Source organism: Amblyomma americanum, chromosome 1, assembly GCF_052857255.1.
Source record: "Amblyomma americanum isolate KBUSLIRL-KWMA chromosome 1, ASM5285725v1, whole genome shotgun sequence".
Lineage (NCBI taxonomy): Eukaryota > Metazoa > Arthropoda > Arachnida > Ixodida > Ixodidae > Amblyomma > Amblyomma americanum.
In genome coordinates, this window is record NC_135497.1 from 20,864,496 (window position 1) to 20,884,452 (window position 19,957).

The 19,957-nt window shown below is 45.8% G+C and overlaps 1 long non-coding RNA gene across 1 annotated transcript in view; it reads right to left on the reverse strand.

Moving 5' to 3' along the window:
* The window catches only part of LOC144131161 (uncharacterized), a 279,476-nt gene extending 262,844 nt beyond the window's left edge, over window positions 1-16,632 (reverse strand). Inside the window, exon 1 of the long non-coding RNA XR_013314583.1 lies at window positions 16,591-16,632. This is a non-coding gene — a long non-coding RNA (uncharacterized LOC144131161). The remainder of the gene's footprint in view (window positions 1-16,590) is intronic.
* Between the last annotated feature and the right edge of the window lie 3,325 nt (window positions 16,633-19,957).

Consider the following 19,957-nt stretch of genomic DNA (forward strand, 5'->3'; position numbering starts at 1 on the left):
TCTACGTCCTTGTTTTTTTGCGCTTTTATGTTCAGTAAAAGAACCCGTCGAGCCTCATGACCATGGTTTGCAAGTGCCGAGTATGTTACTCCTTCGGGCCCCGTTATGAAGACCGTCTGCAACCGGCCATGGCGGCGTCTAGTTCTTCCATGCAGAAAAAAGGTCCATTCGCAAATCCCCAGATCTAGGCACTTCGCAGCAATTCAGAGTTGTAAATTAGTTCCTGGGACCTGCTATTCTTGCGCAAAGATTTTCACCAACCTCCGCTTCGCTACGCCCTTGGTGAAGTGTGAGAGACTTGAATGATTGGAGCTGCTGAGGAGATGTTCGCAAACCACGTACGCACCACACTCCAGGTGCGTGAGAGAGGCTTTCGAGGATCCAGTGATTCACAGAATGCTTTGCAACGGTCAGCCTGCAAGATTTGAATTCCGCGCGGGATTTTCTTCTCTGTGCGCCTTATATCCCTTAAGTCGTGCAGCGACTTCGTGCGCCTGTATCTTCTCTGTGCTCTTCGTCGAAGTGATTGGAGGCGCTGCAGCTCCACATCGAGGTCTGTGAAGTTTGGCCTTAGAGTGAAGAAGCATCTCGGGTGCTCCATAGCCTCCTTGAAGGGCTCTTCAATGCCTGTAGTACTGTCTTCTTGCAGCTTCTTCCATAAAAGTTTTAAGCATAGACCAGTCAATTCGTTGTAAACGTTTGGCAAATCTGCATCCAGCGAGACAAGGAACAATAATATATGTGGGGATGTGGTGACTTAAATGCGTTTCTACGTCGGCAAACCACCGGACGCGTCTCGCAAGACACCGAGCCACAAACGCTAAGTCCTGAAAACTGCTGTAAAACAGCCCGTGAATGTACGTTGGAGAACCGTCGTTAAGGCATCGTAGGTCGTGGTCACAGGCAAAACATACAAGACTTCTTCTCTTCGAATTCATCCGGATGCCTCGCCACATGGCGTGATGCCCACCTCATTTGACCGCCCAATCAATTAGTCAGCCATTAATCAGTCAGGCTAATGATTAATAAATAAATAGATCACTAAATATATCGAATCAATCAATCAATCAATCAATCATGTCATTCATTCAGTCAATTGATCAAGTGATGAACATATATAAATCATTCCACCAATCATCAATCAATCATCAAAATAAATTATTACATCGTCAATTCATTGACCATTCGGTAAATTTTTCAAGCTATCAAATTAATTCAGTCAATAGATCGCAAATCAATGACAGATTCAATCAATCGGTTTCAATCATCAATGAATGAATCAACGAATCAAATTATTATGCATTGGTCAATTGCTCACACATGAAAATTAATCAATCACTCAGTCACTCAGTCATTAGTTCTATAGATCACTTAATGAATTGATCAATTATACTATCACATATATCAATCTGATCATTGTAAAAATCGATCAATCAATGAGCCCCATCGCAGTAGTTCAATCAAAAGGGCTCTCAACCGCTGGACCCGGAGACAGGGGCTTGATCCCGGCCTAGGTTCAGTGGAAGCGAAGCAAATGAAGCCCGTGTACCTCATTATGCCAGCGCATGTTAAGGAAAACCAGATGGTCTATATTAACCCGAAACTTTTCACCAGACTAGCCCAATGCTCATAGCCTGCGTCGCTCTGTGGCCAGAGAGCCACGATGAACACATCTTTTGGGACTGCCCCACGGACCCACCGCCCGAAGATTTCCAGAAGCTTATAAGCTCCCAAAAGCGGGCACCCTGCTAGCCAGCTCTAATTCGGATGTGCAGTCGTCCACAGACCTGTGTAGAGCGCTCGAAATCCTTTCCGACTGCGCTCCGCAGCCCACAGAGCGCAGACGGTACGGAGTTTGAGCGCTCTAGACAGGCATGCGGTCATCTGTACAAGTCCGGGTCCCAGCACGAACCAAAGAGGACGCGTTCAGCACTGAGTGAGGGCAATCTCGTTGGGTGGATAGGACCCATTAATCTCTGTATCCATATTAAAGTTTTATGACTGACTTACTGGGACGTTAAACTCTGCTAAGAAGGAGAGAAAGATGGACAAGGTTGTTATAATGTTGAGTGAAAAGAGCCGTAAAAAGCAAAGGAATGAAGAAAAAAACACAAGGACAAGCTCATTTTCAACCATGTCCATATACTGAATTGCGCAACAATCAATCAGCCAATCAGTACACCGATCGCTCAATCAATCACTGAAGTGAACCAATGAATCGACATATCGTTCGTCGTTTTGATCGGTCAAATAAATCTGGGATGATTAAATAAGTCATTCAGTTAATGAATTATAAAAAACCAAATCACAATATTCAACGAGTTAGTCATGTCGCAATCTCCCCAAACGTTAATATTAAAATACAAACTAACACAGACCGTGGGCAATCTCGCTGAATAAATAAAATTATGCCTACCCGGCGCGCCAAACATGGCGCCCTCAAATCCTCAAGCCGCGTTTCAAAAATAATGACCGTCACGTCACCTCGCTGGAGCGGAGGATGGCTCGCGAAACGCGACCCCTCTTTTAACACGCGCATCTGAGCGGGCGCTATTGAAATACCGTTACAAGCATCCGCGCACCTGCGCGAGCGAGTGCCAATAAGAAGTGCGCCTAAAAAGCGGCGCAAAGGCGTCAAACTATCAATACCACCGCGCGGATACCGTAAAGATAGGCTTAGCGCGACCCGGTCCCAGTGACCTTGACAGCTCGCGGAGGACGAGAAAGTAGGTCAACATGGCGGCTCTCCGCCCCGCACCACTTACCGCGAGGCTTAGCTCGAACTCGGGTTCGAATCTGACCGCGGCGGCCGCGTTTCGATGCAGGCGAAACGCTAAGGCTCCCGTGTGCTGTGCGATGTCAGCGCACGTTATAAGATCCCTACGTGGTCTATATTATTCCGGAGCCCTCCACTACAGCGCATCTTTGTTCCTTTCTTCTTTCATTCCCTCCTTTCTCCATTCCCTTACGACGCGTTTCAGGTGTCCGGCGATACGTGATTATTAATTAGTTTTATTAATTGGTTTTTGGGGGAAAGGAAATGGCGCAGTATCTGTCTCATATATCGTTGGACACCTGAACCGCGCCGTAAGGGAAGGCTAAAGGAGGGAGCGAAAGAAGAAAGGAAGAGAGAGGTGCCGTAGTGGAGGGCTCCGGAATAATTTCGACCACCTGGGGATCTTTAACGTGCACGGACATCGCACAGCACACGGGCGCCTTAGCGTTTCGCCTCCATTGAAATGCAGCCGCCGCGGTCGGGTTCGAACCCGGGAACTCCGGATCAGTAGTCGAGCGCCCTAACCACTGAGCCACCGCGGCGGGTTTGATGGAGGGGAAACTCTGGATCCCTGTGTATTGTGCGATGTCAGTGCACATTAAAGGTGTATCCAGACGGGGGGTCACGGACTGGCCAGCGGAGCGGTCACGTGGGGTCGACCGCGCGTGGCCCGGCAGGGTCTGGCCGGACACGATAGACCAAATCCGACACGACGGACCAAAAAAGCAGACGACAAGACGGGCCAAGCTTCTGTGATCAGCCTGCAGCAAGGGTCGTCTCACACTTCGACATTTGGCGGCTAGAACAAGCGAAATTCGCGGCAGAGATTCCGCCTAAATACCCAGTGGAAAGCTCGATCGGTAGGGACAGATTTCTGCCGCGGTGAGGAGGAGGTAGTATTCCCGCGTCGACAAACATGGCGGCACGCTTTCAAGTTCGACCCCACACTTCGGACTGTATTCATCGTTGCTACTGCCTTTTTGTTGCGTTCACTGGCAATAAATGGCGCACCCATTTCTCGCTTGGTCTCACCTCTCCTCTAAGAAGACGTAGGAGTGAACTATTTGCTTTAATTCTTATTTAGACTGACGACTGTGCACCTTCTAGGCTTAAGGAGCGTACGTTTGTTGACAAATAGTTATCCGTCCTAATAACTAGATGGCGCCACAAGGCTGAGCGTATCGTTCCGTCTGTGTTTGCATGCGCTGAACTAAAGGTGGGAAATATGAGAAATACCGTAACGTGCCGGAAAATTACCCGTGTTTAGCGTACATAAGAGTGCATGCGCTTATGGCACGTAGACAGCGTCAATTGTTCTTTTCTAACCATATCTGTGTACGTCGCGAGCGCCGACGTTGCGACTAATTTCGCTCGCTCTCGCCGTCGAATGCCCAATTATGAACGAGCCATAAAGGTGTACTAAGGCTAAAAAGTAAAACGTAGCGTCGTCCGACAACGTTGACATGTTAACAGTGGAAGAAAAACTAATTTCGCTGGTGTAGCATTGACTGCCGGGAGCACTGCGTCGGGAAAGACCAATGTGGTGTAGTTGCCAGACTTTATGTGTGCGAGTAGGCTAAAAAGTCCGTAGTCCGCCGCCAGAAAAAATGCGGACCGCAGACCGGAAGCGAAACCCCACGTGACCGTTAGTCCGCGGGCCAAAACAGGTCCGTTGTCCGTCGTCTGGATACACGTTAAAGAACCCCAGGTGGTCGAAATTTCCGATAACCCTTCACTACGACGCCCCTTATGGCGTGAGTGACTTTGAGAAAAGAAACGCCCATAACCAAACCGAAATGATAATGGGCACCGTAGATTTGGGGCCACGATTGCACTGTGTCGTGAACAGGTTAAGCAACCTGAAAAGAAAAGCGCACTCAAAAGCAAACGCTTTATGAAGACCTGAAACGCAATGTTAATTGCCGCTCTTCCTTCCCATGGACGCCTCAACTGCTTCACAGTTCCGCAGTAAAAGGGAAGCAGGGAGTGAAATATTAAATTGGAGGACGCTTAAGCTTCCTCTTTAAGAGTGAGCCGCGACAGCGTGTCGCAGCGTTGCCAACACGGAGGAAGGAAACCATAGGAGAGGCCCTCGCTATCCAAGCCGCATGACAAAAAACGTGCAGGAAGTCACGTGGTTTTGCAATGCCTACTGGGATTTGTTGGCCGATGGCGCAGCCAATAGCAGCGTTGGGCGCAGCGGCGTCGTCTGCTTCACGCATCACCCATGTCGGCAGACCGGTCGAGTAGAGTTGGAAATTCGCATTTTTATTCAATCGTTGTGGTCCGCGGGAGGCACAAAGTTCCAGAAGCCTGTAGTCGGTGCTGGTCTTCATTGCTGTGCGCTTAGTTCATTCACGATACCGTCTTGACGAAAGCGGTTGTTTTAGAAGCCCGCGACAGCTTTCTCTCAAAAAGCCTTGGCTTGGCGCTATTCTCTTTCGGCTTTGTGCGGTTGCGTCCCTCAACGCTGCTAGCCTTGTTCCAAGGAGAAATTGACAGTGCCGACGGCTCATAAAGCGATAGACGACGGTGACACGCTGGTTTATGGTTACAGCAGCGCGGGAAAAAAAAGTGCGAGTCGGCGCTTAATTGTTTTGTGTGTGAAGACGTGTTCTGCGTGTTCCTTCATTTTTGTGTATTTTTCCCGCGCTGTTTTAACCACGAATAAATACAAACTCGTCCAGACCGTGTCCTTGTAAACATACCCGTTGCGTCTACATTCCCCTATGCATGACGGTCACAACTGGTGGCGACCGATATGCGTGGGCCGCGGTGTGCTCACCGAAGCGTGCAGTGCCAAGGAAGCCGCGCCGCATGCGATGGTATCCGTCAGCAAAGCGATACGCGAAGCAGTCTGAAGCGTACCATATGTTTACTGTACGCTGTGCGAGCGATATGTCCACTGCGTGCAAGTTTTCTCCGATATGGACCCAGTGGATCGACCGACCCGCGCTGCTGTCTCGATCGAGTGCTGTAGTGCGAGCGTAAGGACACATAGCCGGGTTTAGGAGGCGCAGTGTTAGGTTTAAAACGTTTGCGCTTAAGGGTGGTGAAGTGTAAGGCCATGCCTCTGTAAGATTGAGTGTACCTCGCAACTTACCGTTTACCGAGATGCCGAGTCGACCCTCGCGACCACCTCGCCGAGTTGCACTTTCTTGCATTCAGCTGATTAAACGGATTAATGAAGTCCAAAATTTGTATTTTATTGGACAATCAAAATATGAGCTTCAAAAAGGTTTGATACAGCATAACACTTATTACAAAACATAGCTTGCTACCTGAAGCAAGCAAAATCTTTTAACAAAAGTGATAACACATGGAAGGAGAACACACATAAAAAAGATTCAACAAAAAAGACCAGAAGAAGAAATGCACAACTGAATTAGATCACTTTGCAACCATGAACCATTCGAACAGAGAGAGTAAAACATATATAGGAAGGCAGTAAATGGGGGCTTTGAGACAGAAAAATATTTGTGGACCGATCTTGCCAAATTGTGTGAAAGCTTTCATTTCTCGGTAGTTGTTTCTGCATCACAAAGTTGATAAAATTTAAGCGATGCAAATGCAAAGTAATTGGAGCACTGCATGGAAGTGACTTGAAAAATTGGTAAAAGTTGTCGCAGCTAGTGGAAAAAGTGAATCATTTTCCTCCCTTCTGCTTCATGTATTCCTTTCTGTAATATATGTAAAGAAAAAGAGCACCCTACTGACACTCTTTCTATTGTTGCATTGTTGTATTTGACTCTTATCTGCCTAGCCTGAAACAGTATAGAAATAGCATAGTTTTCTGTCCAATTTTCTGTTCTGTTTGTTGTGTACTATGTGGTACTTGTGTGCACATGCTGTTTTATATTTGTCAAAACCACGAGCCAACCAACATAGTCTGCACATAAGTCGGGCATTTTGAGCTGTGCACAACTAAGGCATGATGACAGCTAAAGAATGTTTAATATAGTGTACAAATTGCGGCTGGTAGAATGATAAGGTTTCCTCTGTATGCATGAATGTACCAAGTGCATGTGGAAAAGTGTTTTCATCATTTAAGAACATGAATTTGTTGCAAAACTTATATGCTAGTGCTTACTCTGTTGCTGCGTGCAGTGGGATGATCACCCCTTTTTAACACTATTACTTTGAAAGGCCAAAATCACCTTCAGTTGTGTTGAATATCTAGAACTAAAATTGTAAGTATGGTACACTAATTACTCTCTTGATTATTCTGGCTTCTATAGTATGAAAAACATGCACTCCATATTTTTTTTACAAAATACGAGATACTTCAGTCACCCTGTACCCTAAAGGACAGTAGTGCAGGCACGCTGTAAAGAAAGCTCTGGGAGACTGCTAACTGCAGCCCCTATTCTTGAACATCAGTGACCAATAGTACATGTCCATCTGTGAATCTACAGCATATAGATTCATGAACAAGAACTAGCATTTGCGCTCTGGACATGTACTGATTTTACTTAACTGACTTCTTTTTCAAAATGTGCGTATTGTTCATTTACCACAAAAGACGAAAATCTGATTTTAGGAAGCAGGTAATCTCTAGTTGATTCAGTAGCAATCAAGCTAAATCAAAACCCTGATTACTCCTGAAAAAAATGACAGTGACTGCCATCAATCATGAGCCTAAGTCGGTAATGTACATGACGCATTCACATTAAAAAGCTATTCTTTTCAATACTCAGTATGACAGGTTGTAATGTACTCTAAACTGTGAGCGGCCGTTTGAATAGAATTTTATTCTGACAAAGTCAGACATGAAAGTCTGTTACATGTAAGATTCTTATTCAGCTCATATTGCGGCAGCAAGCTGCAGTGTCAACATGAAGCATGGGACCCCTATGGGCTGGTTGCATTCATACTCTACGGTAAATTAAGACATGTGCTGACGAAAACCAGGTCTGATTTTTGAATTCTCACTGTCGCATCAGTCACTGCCCCTTGAATTGAGTTATTTTTTTAAACATCTGCCGGACCTGAGCAGTGTGCAGGCTCTCGGTTGCCTGCTTGCCAACATGAAACAAGCGCATGTTGATGTAATTTTCTGCAACACTTCTGACAAGGTGTATGTAATGATTGTCGAGTGGAGAGTTGTCGAACATGTGCTCATGAAGTTCATTGAAGAGCTCTCTACCGTGGAATGCGTAAAGAACCTCGTGGAGAAGATCAGTGAGTAGTGTTCTTGATGCCAATTTGTTCAGGCGCACTGCCGTCCTGATCACCGCCTCCGATTTTTGACAGATCTTCATTACACTTTCTGATGGGTATTTCAGCCCTCCTCTGCTTTTCCTCTTAATTAGTGAGTAAATGTTTCCTCGTTCTGTTGTGAGTAGTGCACTTGTGCAGTGCTCACAAGTCAGCTTTGCAGCCAATATATGAGCTACATAACCTGCCATGTAAGCCACAATTCGGCCTCCACATTCACTGATGTAGCCTGGAGCTATGATGTAGTCATGGTCTGCAGCTGTTACCTGAGACTGCTGAACAGCATCACTGTCTAGAAGTTGCCTCCTTGGTGCAGATATATTCAAGACCTGAGAAGAAATAACTGTTGCACTGCTGCATGACAATATGGAGATGCTGTCCAGGCTCAGACAGTTGCCTGTTGATACATCAGCCAGTTCACTTTGAACAATCACTTTTTTGAAGGCAGCACGAAACTGCTGTGTAGTAGGGTTGTCATTATGCCCGCCATGTGCTCGAATCAGGCCAAAAAACAGTTCCAAATGGTCCTGGCAAATTTTGTGGGCCGGAATGTACTTCAGCACTCATTTTTCAGTGACAAGAAAATGAAAAAGACTAATCAGGCTTTGCATGCAGATGATAAAACCTAAGAAACCTGTCTTTCGGTTTGTTTCAATCATTCGTCTTCCATTTGCAGACTCCTTCAAGGAAGAGAGGTAATGGGTTGTGGTTTTGAACATGCCTTCGAAAGCTTCAATGTTCTTTTCATTTATAGGTTTCTTCCAACCTTTCTGATATGGGCTTCTAGAATTTAGGGCATGAGATGTCTCATTAATTTTCAACAAAACATTCTCTGTTGCCTGTGTGCCAGAAAAACCTTCCAGGTCAAGTTCCCAGCACTCGGCTAGTGCTGTCGCAACAGAAGTGCTCATTACTTGGGCAGCAAGTCTAACTTTCATGGGCTGCCGCTGCCACTCAATATGAGCTCTGCGCAACTTGTTAGCCAAATGTAGGCCTTCTTTACAGTTGCTCAATATGCTCCCATGACACTGTCCTGCCTTGGTGGTCAATAAAGTACCTCTTGTGTGCCAGTGCATTCCTCACAAGTTTTAGCATATGGCAGGGATCCAAAAAAGCTGCCACTTGTTCCTGGGTGGCTGGGTGTCGAAAGGTTGTTTTTAGGTCTCCCACATGTTGGAAATCACACCCAAGCTCTTGCAACATAGCCAGATTTGCGGGCGCCCCGTCACAGGTGAGTGAAGCAACCATAGGTTTAGCATCATGTGCCTTATGAAGGCACTGGGTGACAAGGTTAGCCCTCTGTGTTCCAATTAGGCCATCAACTAGGAAGTACCCAAGGGGCAACTTCCATCGCCCATTAATAGCCACAGCCATTATAACGAATGCAGCCTTTGCTTGTGGCAAAGAGTCGCTGTCAATGCCACTGCCAAAGTCAACAAACCCTTCAAAGTTGCGTTTGTTCCACTGGATATTTTGCCGAATAGCCATTTCATCAACCATGAGGCTGCAATCTGTTCGGTGCCCCTTGCTTGCTGTTTCAGCACACTTCATTTTTAGTGCATTGAAAGCTTCTGTTGAATGTCCTGCCTGGCCATCAACAGTCTCATACCATTTTCGCAGAGTTCTGGGATGTGGGAGGCACGTGTCAAAAACATTCCTGACATACTGATAGGCTCGTGGGGAATAGAAATTTAAAGTTAAGGCAAAAGTTCTCAGTTCAAAGGAGTACTGCTTTGGAGTGCCAATTCCACCATGCTTTCCGACTTGTCTTTCAAGTAGGTGCTTATTTACTTTACCCAGGCCATCTAAAACAGACAATTGCTCTGTCAGGAGGATATTCTCCGTAGTTAAAGCTGACAGAACAGATTTTAGTTCCGCATTTTTCTTTTGCAGTCTCCGCCTTGTTTGCTGCAGCCTTTTTATGCTTTTTCTTGACTAAGAATGTATTGCAGAAAACCATGCAGCCCTTGCTCTCAAGTAAGCTTTTTCGGGTGTGTCCTCCTATGAAGAGAGATAAAAAATGCAATGCATCATTAGAACAATGCACACCCAAGCCTTGCATACCACAGTTACAACAGTGTGCACATATAAAACACAAAGCACTCTGAATGTTCCATTAAAAGAAGAATGAAGGAGCTCAGTTAATCTTCTCGTCCTACTTTAATATCAAAGTGTTTCACCTCTGATGGAAATGCTCAGCATGCCATCACTCACAACGCACAGAAAATTCACTTGACCATCTTTTTCTCGCACATTGTACCATAGCAACAGATCATTTGCCCTGTCCCATATTTTACCAGCACCTCACCTCGCATCAAGCCGGTAATGCCTACAAGGGTAACCCTGTTTTTGTCCAGATGAAAAAGTACAAAAATTCACCTGTAACCTTAATGATGAAAGAATGCAATGATTTACCTTCCAGGATTGCCATGATAACAGAGTCTTTGTTATTTCAGTCAGCATCACTTTCTTATATGGATTCCTCACACTTTCAGTCACAAAATTTGATTTCTCAGATGACTAATTCGCACCTGCTGTTTATTTTTTCTTTGTGAATTTTCGTAAGAATATTTACTTGGCAATGATGTTTCTCGACTTGCACCTGAGTGCCGTACCTACGCTGCTTTTTTGTTTTTGAAACAATTTTGTTCCGCTTTGAGTCCCCCCCATCTCCCCCTATGTAATGGCCCTAGTGGACCCTTAGGGTACTTGAATAGATCAATAAATGAAGCTGTGACTCACCGATTCTCCTCTGGTAGATGGAGAAGTGTCCAAGAAGAAGATTCCATAATGTGCTCCTCAGCTTGATATGCAGGCCACTCACACACTTAAAAATTCATTGGTTTATTGATTCATCATTGCATACAATATACCATGCAGATCAGTTAGTAGATATTAGTAAAAATTGCCACGGCGAAATCAAGCTAAGTCCATTCACACAATCTGGGTGCCTGCACATGCTGTGTTAAAGATTATGCTAATAATGCATGCTGTGGATGGGCCACTCACGCTATCAAATACGCTCTTGGCATATGCACAAGCATTTGACATTCATGGTGTTGAATTCTGCTTCAGAAATAGGCACACTTGACAGGTCAATTTACCATTGCTGGCCTCCTTCTTCGTGGCGTCCCAACAGAGGCTGGGGCGGTTGGCAAAGTCGGAAGTTCCTGCATAAGATAAACTGTTTAGTAATGCAGCCCACCTTAGAATGCCTGTTGCCCTGTTCTCCTCCGCCATGCATCAAGGCATAAGAAGGAAAGCAGGACATGAGGCTAATCACAAAATTACTCGGCATGCCCAATACTGGGCCACGCAACAGCTTCAGTGCATATGTACTCAATGCCTTTCGATGTCACTGCAAAAGAGAAACGCTCGCACATTGTTAAACTCATATCACCTAGCATGTTAAGGTAATGTTATATGTCTACACATTTTATTTTTATTATAAACTCAAAGTGTTGCAGAAATAAAGCAGGGTTAATAGCACAACTGTGTAGAAGCGTGAATACATACAGCTTTAAAAATTATTGCATTAAATTTTGTGTCGTGCAATCTCCTTTTCTGAATGCCCACTGGAACTGACGTTAAAGAGGTTGGCATGTACCCATATAAGAAGTATTTCATGAAAACTTATACAAGGAACAACTGAAAAAGAAGAAAACATGACAGTACAAATTTTTCATGTAGCACGCATGCCAGTTTGCACCGAATACTTTCTACATAGCTGTCAATGACCTTGTCCAAAATCAGTAAAACCAGTTTGGAATAACGTGAGAAAATTTTGTAGAAAAGATATCACTGACCTGGTGGAGTATGTCTTGCATAGCCAAATTTTTCTTGATACTGACAGATTATTTGTAGTGGAACTCTGACGAGATGACTATATTGATTTGTGTAACGAACATAAGCAATGAAGGCACATGAAAGAATATTGTGGCAGTTACTAATGTGCTTATGTGGTTCCACAGAAAGGTACCATCCTATATGAAGGATCTCTGCAGAACCTACTGCACTCTGCTACTGTCTCCGGTAAGCACAGGGCCTGACAAACAACTGCAGGTTCTACTGCACTTTACATTGCAGAATTGCAACGACATCCTACCTCATGCAGTGAATAAACCTGGATGGAAACCACACAGGACGATATGAAACTTACTGGTGTAAGTTGAAAGGCTTGAGATGGCCCTGGCTGAATGTCCAGCATTGTGGCCACATCCATAGATGCTTGTAAAAAAATTTTGTTCAGGAGAAAAGTGTGTGTACCGAGACATAACAAGCGTTCAGTTTTAAGCACCTAGTGAAAAGTGGAGAAGCATCACACTACTAGACCGTTTTGAGTTATGTCTGAAGGAATAAAGATTTGACTGGTGTGCTGAGGTGGCTTCGTCAAAACTTCCTCTGAGCCTGCGCCAGGAAGCTTTCTTTTACATAAAAATTCACCCGTTTCGTGACTCGTGCTGAGAGATAAACTCAGACACTGTCAATCTTCTAGCAGTTGCTGTCACAAAATGGTATATCGTAACATACCTGTTGTGATGGGCCTGGTAAAGTTTCCTGGCTTTCAGTGACATCCGTAGGTGCCTGTGAAAAAAAAATTTATTCTTGAGAAATATGCTTCTACCAAAGCATAAGATGTATTCAGTTCTAAGCAACTACTGAAAAATAGAAAGGCATCACACTGCTAGGCTGTGTTTTCAGTTCTGTCAAAAGGATTATAAAAAATTACTAATGTGTTGAGGCGATTCAGAGAAAACTTTCTCTGAGCCAGTGCCAGGATGCATTCTGTTACAGAAATCTGTTTTTGGTCGCTCGTGCTGCGACGTAAACGCAGATACTGTTGTTCTTCGAATTGATGCAGTCACAAAATGGCATATTGTAAAATACCTGTTGTGATGGGCCTGCCAAAGTCTCCTGGCTTTCAGCGACATCCATAGGTGCCTGTAAAAAAAGTTTATTCTGGTGGAATGTCATCATCGTCATCATCAGCCTGACTACGCCCACTGAAGGGTGAAGGCCTCTCCCATGTCTCCAATTAACCCTGTCCTTTGCCAGCTGCGGCCACCGCATTCCCGCAAACTCCTTAATCTCACCCGCCCACCTAACTTCCTGCCGCCCCCTGCTACGCTTGCCTTCTCTTGGAATCCACTCTGTTACCCTTAAGGACCAGCGGTTGTCTTGCCTTTGCATTACGTGCCGTGCCCAAGCCCACTTCTTCCTCTTGATTTCAACTAGGATGTCATTAACCCACGTTTGTTCCCTCATCCACTCTGCCTACTTCTGGTTTCTTAACGTTACACCTGTCATTTTTCTATCCATAGCTCACTGTGTTATCCTTAACTTAAGCTGAACCCTCTTTATTAGCCTTCACATTTCTGCCCCATAGATGAGTACCGGTAAGATACAGCTGTCGTAGACTTTTCTCTTGAGGGATAATGGTAAACTGCCATTCATGATCTGGGAGAACCTGCCATATGCGCTCCACCCATTCTTATTCTTCTAGTTATTTCCCTTTCATGATCTGTATTAGCGGTCACTACCTGCCCTAAGTAGGCATATTCTCTTACTACTTCCAGCACCTCGCTATCAATTGCGAACTGCTGTTTCTACTTTGGTTTTTTGCATATTATTTTTTAGCCCCACCATTCTGCTCCGCCTGTCTAACTCATTGATCATGCTTTGCAGTTCTTGTCCTGAGTGGCTTAGCAAGGCAATGTCATCAGCGAATCGCAAATTATTCAGGTATTCTCCATTAACTCTTATCCTCAAATGTTCCTATTTCAGGCCGCGGAATACCTCCTGTAAACAGGCAGTGAATAGCATTTGCGCGATCGTGTCTCCCTGCCTGACACCCTTCCTTATTGGAATTTTATTGCTGACTATATGGAGGACTATGGTAGGCGTGCAATCGTTATAAATATCTTCCAATATTTTCACATAACACTCTTCCATACGCTGATTCTGCAGTGCCTGCATGACAGTTGAGGTTTCCACTGAGTTAAATGCTTTCTCGTAATCAATGAAGGCCATATATAGGGGTCGGTTATAATCTGTACATTCCTCTATAACTCACTGATAGCGTGAACATGATCTATTGTTGAGTATCTTTTACGAAAGCCTGCCTAATTATTTGGTTGATTAAAGCCTAAGGTTGTCCTGACTCTTAGCGATTACCTTAGCAAATACTTAGTAGGCAGTGAACAGTAAGCTGATCGGTCTGTAATTCTTCAAGTCCTTGACGTCTCCTTTATAAAGATAATGTTAGCATTCTTCCAAGCTCCTGGTACTCTCGAGGTCACAAGGCATTGCATATTTAGGATGGCTAGTTCTACTAGCACAATCTCCCCTCCCTCCTTCAACAAATCTGCTGTTACCTGATCCTCACAAGCTGCTTTCCCGCTTTTCATTCCTACTAAGGCCTCCGTTACTTCCTCTTCTCTTACTGCTACGGGATGTCCCATTGCTGTGCGCTGCGGCTTCTCTCATTAACGTTCTGATTACATTGGCTACTGCATAGATTTGTGTCTCTTTGGCTATTATTTATCTTATCCATATTGCTAATGATATTGCCCTCTTTGTCTGTTAACGCATACATCATGTACCAAGCATTCAAGGTGTTCAGCTTTAAGCAGCTAGTGAAAGATGGAGGTGGAGCATCACACTTTAAGACTGTTTTGAGTGCTGTCTGAAGGGTTAAGAAATATGATGACTAGAGTGTCATGGGATTCGGATAAATCTTCTGGTGAGCCCGTGCCAGCAAGCAGTGTTTGTAGCTCCCACTCCAACATATACACAGCCACTGTGATGCTTTGAATAGCTGTAGTAGTCACAAAACAGCGCTGTTTGAAAATATCTGTTGCAGTGGAGACGCTGGAGATGTGTGACTTTGTGTTAGTGCTTGCTGGGCGCCATGCTGAGCAGTGGCAGCAACAGCTGTGCCATCGCCTGGCTGCTGTGAAAGGGGTTCCTGCTGTAAATGAATAATGAGGTGCATCACATGCTCGCAGTGGAACGCCAGCCTTAGCTAAAAAGATGCATGTAATTCAACAGACAGATGTACCAATCTGAGACTGTCAATATGGAACACAGCCAGTGGGCGAGAGTGCACCCATTTCTTAAGAAAGCAACAGCAGAGAAATGCATTGTTAGTACAGCAGGTCTACCATATTTTTGAGAAGGGAGAGTGGGGTGTCTCGCCTCAGGCTCACCCAGCTATACCCCATGAAGTGTGTATGGTATGTGTATGAGGAATTATATATGCAGAACTGCCGTATCTGTATAATAAGGGAGCTAATTATACTCATTGGCATCCACCCAAGCGCAGCTATGCGGCTAAAGGAAAGCTATAAATTGTTTCCACAGAAACTTCGCAAAAGAAAACGGGATTCCCCTAAACATTTGGCCAAGCTTTCTGCCTGTGTTTTGTCTTTTTTTCTTTGTCTCATGCTTCCCTTTTTCCTTATGTGTATGACATTTACCGTATTTACTCGCGTAATTTGCGCCCGCACATAGATTGTGCATCCCAAAAAGTTTCAAACTTTTAACCCGATAAAAAAAAAACTACTCGCACATTTTGCGCACTATGCTGAGCCAGACCACCAGCATGTACGCGGGTGCGAACTGTGCCGTTTACCCGGCTTGCTCGCGCTGGCGGTCGCTGTCCCAGACGAATAGTAGCGCGCGCCCGAATCCAAAACTCTACCGTACCGTTTGCTATACGGTTTGCCGCTAGTCAGCCGGGCCACACGCAAGGGCCCCGTTTTATTGCCCGTTATCTCCTCCCACTGCTGACTTCGCGATTGAATCTTTGCGCGTTTATTGCTTTGAGCTAAGCACGTGCCGTCATGTCATGCCACCCCGCGGGGAGCTATAGCGTGGGGAAGGGGGGGGGACGTGTCAACCTTGTTGCCATGGGGCGAGGGGTGCCAACCTTTTTTTTAGGACGTGTTCGGATAACTCGCTTGCGCGTAAATTTCGCACCCTCTTTTTGGAGCCCTAATTAAAGAAAAAACGTGCGCAAATCACGCGAGCAAATACGTACAGTGCTCTATGCCTTATGGAACTTCTTTGTGATTTTCTTTGTACACGAACTATAGTTTTAAGGAATTACAGTGCTCTCTCAGTGACACTTCCCAGGTGCTATGGCCGAGATGACAACAAAAAATGCACCGCCTACTGCTAGGCGCAAAAATTTGCACACTACAAGTAATAATTAAATAGAAATGATGCCCCAAGGAAAACTGTGGTGTGCTCGATGCTCTCTTTTTTTATTTTCTTCTAATTATGGAGTGCGTAAGCTAATAAATAAATTATCGTGTACAGTAAGCAGAATTTCACCAGAGCCATATATAAACCGCAGCCAGTTTAGGAGAATAATGACACAATTACTTTTTATCAGTGCGGGAGTACTGTAGCCGCGCTACTCGATCATAACGTCTAGCTAAACCCATTTATTCACAAATCGTTCCATTTCTTGCACGAACACCTAAAACATCATATTGAACGCATGCTTATGCAGTCAAGTTATAATAAAGCACCTTCTCAATAAGAGCATTTCTTTCCAATCTCTTGAGAATGTATAGAAGGTGGTTCCTCACCTGAAGGGGGACGGCATCCGCACGTATACGAACTACGAGCGGTGACATCCGATCGAAGTGCTCGGGCAGGAAATGTTTCGAACATACGCAGGTCCATTTTGCTGGCTCCCAGTCTCTTTTTGGCCTGGTCTAACGGCCTCAGTCCACTGCCTCCTTCGCTCTGGATCTTTCGGAAACCTGTTTGAAAACAATACTATTCACTGCACTCGGACAAAGAGCCACCAATAAGGCCGGGGCGGTGCGAATACCACGTTCACGCCGTGTCGTGCGTTATGTTCTGCGAGCATGCATTTTACTCATTACGCAGTCAATTAAATACGAAAACAAAATGCAGTATACTTACGTGTGGAAAGTGACGCCCGGTTCTTGTCCTGGCGTGCGCGACCGACACCCAGGAACGCAGCAGCTGGGCATCGCAGCGTCTTTTTTGTCAATGGGAGCAGAAGTCACTTTCCGCCGTGTCTGACAGCTGCAGACAGCCTGGCGCGGCGCGAAATCGTCTGCTCGCGCCGCTCGCGTTGATCTTCGCGGCGCTCGCATGCCATTGGCTGAGAAAACGGCCAAGTGTCATGGCGGAGCCCTCGCTTCCGGCTTCAAAAAATGTGACGTAGCAGCCTCTCCTCTTTTCCTTCTTTCCTCCATGGTTGCCAAGGAGTACACAGAACGTCATCACCCGTTCGGCGGGACGCATGGCCCGTTGGACAAATTAAGGAAAGGACGCCTGTCTCACATATCTTGGCGGACACCCGAACTGGGACGTAAGGGAAGGAAAATGAAATCAAAAGCTGCTTTTAAGGAAAGGAAATGACGCCTGTCACATTTCTCGCCGGACACCCGGATCGCGCCGCAAGGGAAGGAAAACTCAATCAATCGATCGACTGATATGAATCAATCAATAAATCAATCAACCAACCAACCAATCAATCAATCCTTAACGCTGTCGCGATAAAACTATTCCCTTACGGGGCGGTTCAGGTGCCCATAGAGATGCGTCTTTTTTTCGCTCGCGGCCAGACGCCGACGCCGACGCCGACGACACCGGCTTTTCTTCGACACGAGCTCCTTAACGCTCTCGCGTTAAAAAAAAGAAAAAACCTCGATAGAACTACTGCTGAACCGTCAGAGAGCAAAAGCTCTGATGTATCGTGTAAGTAGACGCGGCTTGACATCTAACGTTTAGTGCGTTCCACACATACAAAAAAGTCCTATGGGCGTCTATGGAAAAAGCAATGTCCGTCTATGGCCTTTTATGAACGTCTATAAGCACCCATAGAGGTGCTTATTGCCAGCTATTGAAAAATCTACGCCACTAAAGCTGTAGCTTTGGAACCATACAATTGTCTTGAGCTCTCTATAGAAAAATATATCAGCCTGTATACACAGCTATACACAGAAATAGGAAAGGTCTATAGCTATTTGGGCCAAAATTCTATAGCCGGCCATAGGATATTTTTGTATGGTATAACGCGCCCACCCTGCCAGGTGGCGGTTAAATTAATAGTTGAATGTGAGAGCTTGGTCACCCAATGAAGTCGACGGGGCTTTTCCAGTAACGTTGAGTGTGTTCCGCATACTAGATAGGCAACGCGCACACCCTCTCGCATTCAACCATTAATTTTACAGCCACCTGGCAGGGTGGACGCGTTGCCTGTCTTGTGTGCGGAACGCATTGAACGTTGGAGGCCAAGCCGCGTGTCCTTACACGATACACCACAGCTTTTGCTCTCTAACGGTTCAGCAGTAGTTCTACTGAGGCTAATTTTTCGTTTTTTATTTCACTCCCTGCATCTATTTTACTGCGGAACTTTGAAGCAGGGGAGGCGTCTATGGTAAGAGCGGCAACTAACATTGCGTTTCCTTTCTTGATAAAACGTCTTCTTTTGCGTGCGCTTTTTTCGAATTGCTTAACCTGTTCACGACAAAGTGCAATCGTGGCCCCAAATCGACGGTGCCCATTATCATTTCGGTTTGGTTTATGAGGGTTTTTTGTTCCAGTCACCCAGGCCATAATGGACGCCGTAGTGAAGGGTGTTTGAAAATTTCGACCACCTGGGGTTCTTTAACGTGCACTGACATCGCACAGTACACAAGCATCTATAATTTCGCATCCATCAAAATTCCACCAACCCGCCGCGGCGGCTCAGTGGTTAGGGCACTTGGCTGGTGGTGGTGGTAGTGGTTTCTTATTAAAATAATAGTAAAAAGGAAGGAAAAGATTTTTGCTAACCTCGGCATCTGCCGTCGATACTGAAGCACCTGAGCTGGGGCAGCAGAAATAAAGGATAGCAGGCAGAATGGAGAAATGAAATGAAAGAGGTGAGGGGACAGGACGAGATGATATGGGGAGAAGGAATATATAAAAACTCTTTACACGTTTGCTGAAATGAAATTGGTTTTGAGGGAAAGACAATGGCCCAGTATCTGTCTCACGTATCGCCGGACACCTGAAACGCGCCGTAAGAAAAGGGATAAAGGAGGGAATGAAAGAATAAAGGAAGAAAGAGGCGCCGTAGTGGTGGGTTTCGATCTTTAACGTGCACTGACATCGCGCAGCCCACGGCCGCGTTAGCGTTTCGCCTGCATCGAAACGCGGCCTCCGCGGTAGGGTTCGAACCCGGGAACTCCGGATCAGTAGCCGAGTGGCCTAAACACTGAGCCACCGCGGCGGGTGGCGCTCAGCTACTGATCCAAAATACCTGTGTTCGAACCGGAGTTCCCGGGTTCGAACCCGACCGCGGCGGCTGCGTTTTTATGGAGGAAAAACGCTAAGGCGCTCGTGTGCTGGGCGATGTCAGTGCACGTTAAAGATCCCCAGGTGGTCGAAATTATACGGAGCCCTCCACTACGGCACCTCCTTCTTCCTTTCTTCTTTCACTCCCTCCCTTATCCCTTCCCTTACGGCGCTGTACAGGTGTACAACGATATATGAGACAGATACTGCGCCATTTTCCTTTCCACAAAAACCAATCATCATCATTACAACCAGACTGCGGCGGCCGCGCTTCGATGAGGGCGAAACGCAAAGGCGGCCGTTTGCTGTGCGCTGTCAGTGCACGTTAAAGATCCCCAGGTGGTCGAAATTTTACAGGAGACCTCCACTACGGCACCTCTTCCTTTCTTCCTTTCTTCTTTCAGTCCCTCCTTTATTCCTTCTCTTACGGCGAGGTTCACGTGACCACCGAGACTTGAGACAGATACTGCGCAATTTCATTTCCCACCACAAACAATTTATTATTATTTAAAATTCGAACGCCGTGGCCGGGGACCGAACCCGCGTCGTTCGGGTCAGCAGCGGAGCGCCAGAACCACTGAGCCACCGCGGCGGTGTCATTTCATTTCGCGTTGAATATAAAGAGTGGTCGAAATT